We start from the raw sequence: 7574 nt of genomic DNA, 5'->3' as shown, positions 1-7574 counted from the left end.
TAAGTGGGGTCATAATTATATATATATATATATATATATATATATATATGTGTATATATTATACATATATTTGTTTTTGTTTTTTTTTCAACTATTTTTTGTTTTTGAAAAAAAGACTCTGATGCTCACCAAGGCTGCATTTGTTTGATAAAAATACAATAAAAACAATAATATTGTGAAATATTAATATAATTTAAAATAACAGTTTTCTATATTAGTGTATGTTTGAGAAAAGCACAATATAAATAAAATGCATCATCATCATCATCAAAATAATTTATTCCTGTGATGGCAAAGCTGAATTTTCAGCATCATTACTCCAGTCTTCAGTGTCACATGATCCTTCAGAAATCATTCTAATATGTTGATTTGCTGCTAAAGAAACTTTTCTTATTATTATCGATGCTGAAAACAGTCCTGCTTGAAACATGGTACAATTTTTCAGGATTATTTAATGAATAGCACATTCAAAACAACAGCATTTATTTCAAATATAATTTTTTTTGTAACATAAAAAAAAATTTTACTGTCACTTTGATTAATTTAATGTGTAGCATCATTGCTCCAGTATTCAGTGTCACATAATCTTCAGAAATCTTTCTAATATGCTGATTTGCTGCTCATGAAGCATTTCTTATTATTATCAATGTTAAAAGCATTTGTGCTGCTTAATAATTTAGCATTAGCATTCTTCTTCCATATTCTTTAATGCATATTACATTCAAAACAACAGCATTTATTTCAAATATAATTTTTTTTGTAACATTATAAAAAATTTTACTGTCACGTTTGATTAATTTAATGTGTCCTTGCTAAATAAAACTATTAATTTCTTTAAAAAAATAAATCTTACTGACCCCAAACTTTCTATTATATCTGTTTTGGGAAGCACTCCTTCAATTTTTATCTTTCAAAGTAGGATAATAGTACGTAAAGCATGGAAAAAGCCAAAGTGAATGTAATGAATTTTTAAGATAGAACCTGAAGGAAAACAATTAGAAAAATATGTAAGGTTGTGTGGATTTGTGTGTCTGTGTGGCAGAGAGAGAGTGAATGTGTCCTTGCAGAAGGTTCTTAAGTCAAAATAATAATAGTCTTTAGCACAAGAGCAACAAATTTACGGCAGCCTCGTAAAGCCCAGCGGCCCAATTACAGTTAGGAGCGCAGTTACAAGAGTGTGCACAGCTGCTTATAGCACACACACTAACAGATGAATTCTCTGAATCATCCATGTTGGAAATATTTGTCATAACTGTCATTTTTGAACAGATCAGACTCTGTTAAAAGGAATTTGAATAATCTTTGTTCATGCTAATTTGTATACAAACACACACACCAGTTGTTGATAATGAACACTTCAGTTGTTGTGATCAAAGTGCAGTCACTGGAGGACTGGAACTATCCCAGAAATCCCTGGAATGGGGTGGGATGAGGACTCATAAATTAATGAAAAACTAAGTAATCTCCTATAAAAATAACGCACATACACACTAAAGTGCAGTTTAACACAACAAAAATGTTAACACACTTTTCTCAGGCATTCCATTTATAATGATCTCCCTGTTCCCTTATGCATGGTACTTTAAAGAATACTATGGTACATGTCCATCACAGCTGGATCATATATGCTGAGAATCATATCCCAAAAATATATAAATATATATTTATAGTATAGTATTCATACTATTTATGCATTATGTAGTATGTATAAGTCAAGTCAAGTTACCTTTATTTATATAGCGCTTTTAACAATACAGATTGTGTCAAATGGCCGTCTAGGAGACAAGGTCTTCACTGGGTATCTGTCTCTGGGGCTCATCTAGTTGTCCTGGTCTCCGCTGACATTCAGGGCTGTCGAGGTCATCTCTAGGTCCTGATCCACCATTCAATACGTACTGGATCCGGGTGACTGCAGTGACCATCTGATCTGGATACAGACTGGATCTGGTGGCTACGGTGACCTCGGAATAAGAAAGAAACAGACTAATATTAGCGTAGATGCCATTCTTCTAACGATGCCATTCTTATAACAGTAGGTCGTGTAAAGTATGCAAATTGTTTGTCTAGACATAGCACCCAGATCATAAATATTTTAACAAAAAAAAATTAATTTATATTTTTATTCAGCAACCATGCATTAAGTCATTGATTTAATTTAAATGATAATTTGTCTAAGATGACAGTAAAGACATTTACAGACATTTAATGTTACAAAAAATATTTCAAATAAATGCTGTTATTTTAAATTCTCTATTAAAAACTCATGGTTTCAAATCAATACTAAGCAGCAAATCAGCATATTAGAGTGATTTCTGAAGGATCATGTGACACTGAAGACTGGAGTAATAATGCTGAAAATTCAGCTTTGCATCACAGAAATAAATTACATTTTTAAATATTATAATTAATAATGCATTGATAATTGTAATATGATCATCATAATTCTCATTTGTAAGTCGCTTTGGATAAAAGCGTCTGCTATATGATTTAATGTAAGTGTAATTCTAATAGAAAAGGTTACTTTTTTGATCAAATAAATGCAGCTGTGGTAAGTATAAGAGATAAAAACATCTTACCAACCACAAACTTTTACCATGAAATGTTTCTTAATGTTTTACATTCTATTTTTAATAAGTATGCACTGCAGTACGTAATAAACTAGAGTTCCGTTCTTGACATACTGGGACTCCTAGTGAAGTAGTAACCAGTAATCTGCCTAGAATAATAACCTATAGCAAGGGGCCCAGAATGCCTCTGTGTGTGTCCTGTTTGTATTATGTTGTCTCTCATGTCTTGGTTCTGTGGTTCCAAAATGAGGTCAGACGTCCTCATGCCTCAGGCCACATGTCTTCTAGTCTAGTCTTTGACCTCTGAACTATTAAGGCACAACTCAGCGTGTGTGTGTGTGTGTGTGTGTGAGTAAAACACTTTCTCTGGCTTCCGTAATCACAGAGTCTGTAGGCTTTGGGCTGCTAAAAACTAGTACTTTCTCTAATGAAAGGTGTGAGGGTGTGTGTGCTTGCGTGTGCCTGTGGGTTTGCAGTGTATTTTTAATGTAAATAATAATACTGTCCATCATAAAGCCTATCTTTCTTTCAGAGTTCACTGCTGGGACACAGCACATGGGTGCTAAGTTAGGGTGACCATATGTCATCTTTACAAGTCCTGGCCGGGATTTCTAAAGTGCCTTAATGTCTTTTGTCTTCATAATTGTTGAAGGTAATGATTAAAAAGTAGTTTGACCAATAGCGTGCAGTTATTGTAGATAACCAACCAATTGGAGCATGTGAGAAGGTAGGATCTAGAGAACGGTCGAAGCAATGCAAATAAGCATACAAATAATGTATGAGGACTGTAGGGAGCTTGTCAATAGGAAAGTAAAGCCAAAACCTGGACATTTTAGGCAATTTAGAAATCCTGGCCAGGACATCACTCTAGCTAAGTATGTCACGCGCTGCGTCACGCGTGTTGGTCTAGTGGAAATCTTAAGAAGGAGATTATTGGAGGGTTTTGAGGACATTTGCATGGCTGTCATTAGAACTGTGGAATGTTTGCATGAGGAGGATTATGGGGTCTTGCAAACGCAGGTATTAGCCACATATCTTCTGACCTCGCGTCTTCAAATAAATGTTTGTTTATTCAAGTAAGTTCACCAGAAATATCCCCTTTTTTTATTATGAGATGACATAAATCTGATTTTTTTTTTGCATGTGCATTTACACTTGTGCATTTTGCTGACATTTTTATCCAAAGCGACTTGTTTTTATCAGTTCACAAACTTCCTGAAAATCGAACCCATGATGACCATGGCGTTGCTTGCTCTAGTCCAGCGGTTCCCAATTCCAGTTCTCACGCCCCTCCGCTCTGCATATTTTGCATGTCTCTCTTAGTTAACACACCTGATTCAGATATCGAGCTCGTTAGAAGTGAGCTACGTACATGAACTGTGTTCCAATTGACATGGTCCCTACACATGTCATTGTGTTCATTGCTCCCTATTCCCTGAGCAGGGGAAATCCGTTGAAGTTTACTTCACTTCAGAACATCCATTCATGGATTTGCGCTACACCATGGCCTGCAGCGTCTTCACACACACAGACGAGTGTGACATCACAGACATCATATACCTCTGTGAATAAATACAATTTAAATTCACATCTTGCACACTTTTAATGCCCTTTGAATGGAACATATACACTCGTTTCGAACTGGAATCATGGCGGAATTGTCTTACACGACTACATTCCAAAACAGCAGGCATCCACCTCCGAAAGCAGTGACAGCATTTATTGTTTTGTCTGCTCGCTCTGAGGCACAATTAATTTATCATATATGAAAAATTATTATATTTAGTGGCTTTTCCTACTTTTCTTAGTGATATTTATGCCAGTTTATCAGGAAGTGGCAATTTTGTTCTCTTTGACTCGATGGATGGAAACGGTGCTTTATTTGCAAATGTTTTATGCGATGTTCCAGTTTTGTGCATAAGTTAAATTCACATCTTTGGATGGAAACAGCTATTATCACATGGCGCAGCCAACTGGTTCTTTTTGTATCAGCAGCCAATAAGCTTGCTGCTCAACATTCAAATACTTGGCTGGTGCTTGCTGTAGCAGTTGCAGCGCGCTTCAGAAACCCTCCACCTTCCCCAGCTCCACCTGTATAGATCTGCTACGGGGTATTCATGTATGCTATATGGGGGTTATTTCATGTTATATGTGCAGCAGCAGTATTTTTTACATACTCAAAGCAGCATGTTGGGGATGTATTGGCAGTAACAAGTCTTGGTACTTGCTCTGCCGCAGCAGCAGCAGCATAGCAGATCTATTCTGCCAAGACCAAAGACATTAACATTGTCATGTACATTACCATGTCAATCCCTCTCAGAGTTGTCATGACAGAAATTAAAAATTCTAAGTTAATGTCTATTCTATTTCAATAGTTTTAGTTAAGGGTAAAAACCAATTGTTAGCATACTTTTGATGCATACAGCAGTTTCAAAAGCCAATGTATAACTATATGGTATGAACAAAATAAGAAAGTTTCTTTTTAGCACTAGAACCTGAACAGCTCTATTGATCTTTGAATGAGTTTTACGTGTGAATACATGTCTATATGGAGTATAGGAGTCGTGTGTGATGGTGTGGACAGCTGTATTTTGCTGTGCAAGCCCTAATTGTAAACCAGAGGTGCACGGATGTGTGTGTGTTGCTGAGGGAATCCAGTGGGTCTTTAGTAATTATCACAGTCACTGCTTTCCCTGAAAGACTGTGAACACCCTCAACACACAATGATCTACCTCTGTCACAACCACTGAGTGCGTGCTGCTTAACACACACACTCATACTATCATACTTGTTTCACATCACAAAGTCAAGTAGAATATGATGTATGTCTTTTTTGTTTAGTTAGTAAATTTAAAAGTTATATGAATATAAATATTGTAGCTGTATAAAGTTCAAAATAACAGCATTTATCATCTTTTGTAACATTATAAATGTCTTTATGGTCACCTTTAAATAATAATACTTTTATTAAAAGTATTTCTTTTAATGTTACTGACCCCAAACTTTTGAACAGTAGTGTGCATATGTGCGATGTTTTGAGCAAACACATATACACACACACTTTAGTCTGTAGTTTTTTACTCATTGACTTGCCCTGTCAGTGCTTTGCTGTTGTGTCTGATCAAAGTCAAATCCAATGTCTTACAGGTCATTAAAAAAACATGCCTGTGTGTTTGCATAAATAAAGGATTAAACCTTTTGGCTTTGTCAGCTAAAGACAGTGACCAGAAGAAGAGAAAGAGAGAGAATCGTTTCTGGTATTTTAATTAAAAGTGCTCTAAAACTGAAACTGTCACAAACCAGCTGTGGGAAGAACCTGCAATTAACATGATTCCTTCCTCCCATTTAGGGAGGCTGTTTAGCAGAGTGAGCTTGAAGAGAGGATGTGTGTGCACATTGACTGCTTTCAGTCAAATATTTCACATGTTTGCCACTGTACTTTTTTGAGGATTTTTTGCTGTGTGTATGAAAACACTGATAAAATCCCATTGCTCCACTGCTGTTCCCCTGTGTGTGTGTGTGTGTGTTCTCTTAGTTCCCGTCAGTGTGTGTTGTTTTAGTCAAAGGTCTTTTTAGATCAGTCAGTCACTCATTCACTAATTCATTCTCACGCAAGTGTATGTAGTTTTTTTTTTTGCCTCATCCATTTTTTTAATAAATATTTATATTTATAGCAATAATCAGATGTGATACAATCAGTTGTTTTTATATAGTACATGCAATTATATACTCTTATATATAAAAAGTATTTATACAACACAGTTATTTACCAGAACACTAAAGAAAGCACTTAACCTCACTGAAGAATCACTCTCAAACAATATGAGAGCTAACATCAGTGACCAATCACACTCAAGCCTGGAGCAGCATCTGGTGACACACAACAGTACTGTGAATGTAATATGTTCTTGATGTTTTGTCACACCCTTGTGGTGATTTTGTAAAAATACACTACTGTTCAAAAGTTTGGGGTCGGTAAGATTTTACTATGGTTTTGAAAGACGTCTCTCATGCTCATCAATGCTGCATGGCTGTAAAATTGTGAAATATTACTTAAAATTTAAAATAACTTTTTTAGAAATATATTTTAAAGTGTAATTTATTCCTGTGATGCATAGTTGAATTTTCAGCTTCCATTGCGCCAGTCTTTTGTGTCACGTGATCTTTACGAAATTTTTCAGTCTAATATGCTGATTTGCCTCAAACATTTCTTATTTTTTCATTGCTAAAAACAGTTGTGCTGCTTAATATTTTTGTGGATACTGTGACACATTTTCTCAAGATTCTTTTATATATTTATATATATATATATATACCTCGTCTAGCAATCCCGATGCTCCAAATAGTAATTAAACATCTAAAATGATCTTTATTTGTACGTTTTCTGAGAGGAGTACCTTTTTCTCTGCTCGCTTCTCGCACTGCCGCTGACAGATATATAAACCGCGCACATAAAGGTGCTTCTGCCAGCGCGCGATCCTGATAAATATACACATACTGTATACACAGAATTACAGTATTTAAGTAGGCTATTCACGCAAACATAATCTGTTATGTCTTAAGTGAATGTTTGTGGAACTGTTCCATCTATTGTGTAACATTATATTAGATCCGTGCAGTACAGTACTACTATGTATTACTATATACAGTGCCGCCCACTAATATTGGCACCCTTGGTAAATATGAGCAAAGGCGGCTGTGAAAATAAATCATTTATCTTTTTGATCTTTCATTAAAAAAATTCACAAAATTCTAAACTTTTATTGAAGTAAAACAATTGAAAGTGGGGGGAAACTCACATTATGAAATAAATGATTTTATCCAATGCATGTTGGCTACCATTATTGGCAGCCCTAGAAAGTCTTATGAGTAAAATATCTCTGAAGTATATTCACTCATATTTACATTTTGTAGCACACCAGGGTGACTGAAATTGTCCAGCCATGACTTCCTGTTCCACAGGATTATAAATATGAGGAACACAAAGGCCAAATTCCCTTAACTCTT

At 35.3% G+C, this 7574-nt stretch overlaps 1 protein-coding gene across 1 annotated transcript in view; it reads left to right on the top strand.

Moving 5' to 3' along the window:
* LOC107739778 (collagen alpha-1(IV) chain-like) overlaps positions 1 to 7574 on the top strand; it is a gene marked incomplete at its 3' end in the record, with an annotated part of 24137 nt that overhangs the window by 5747 nt on the left and 10816 nt on the right. The window lies entirely within an intron of this gene.

This window comes from Sinocyclocheilus rhinocerous, unplaced genomic scaffold (assembly GCF_001515625.1).
Source record: "Sinocyclocheilus rhinocerous isolate Xijiao unplaced genomic scaffold, SAMN03320098_v1.1 scaffold2120, whole genome shotgun sequence".
In the NCBI taxonomy this organism is placed as follows: Eukaryota; Metazoa; Chordata; class Actinopteri; order Cypriniformes; family Cyprinidae; genus Sinocyclocheilus; species Sinocyclocheilus rhinocerous.
This window is presented reverse-complemented; position numbering and strand designations above follow the sequence as displayed.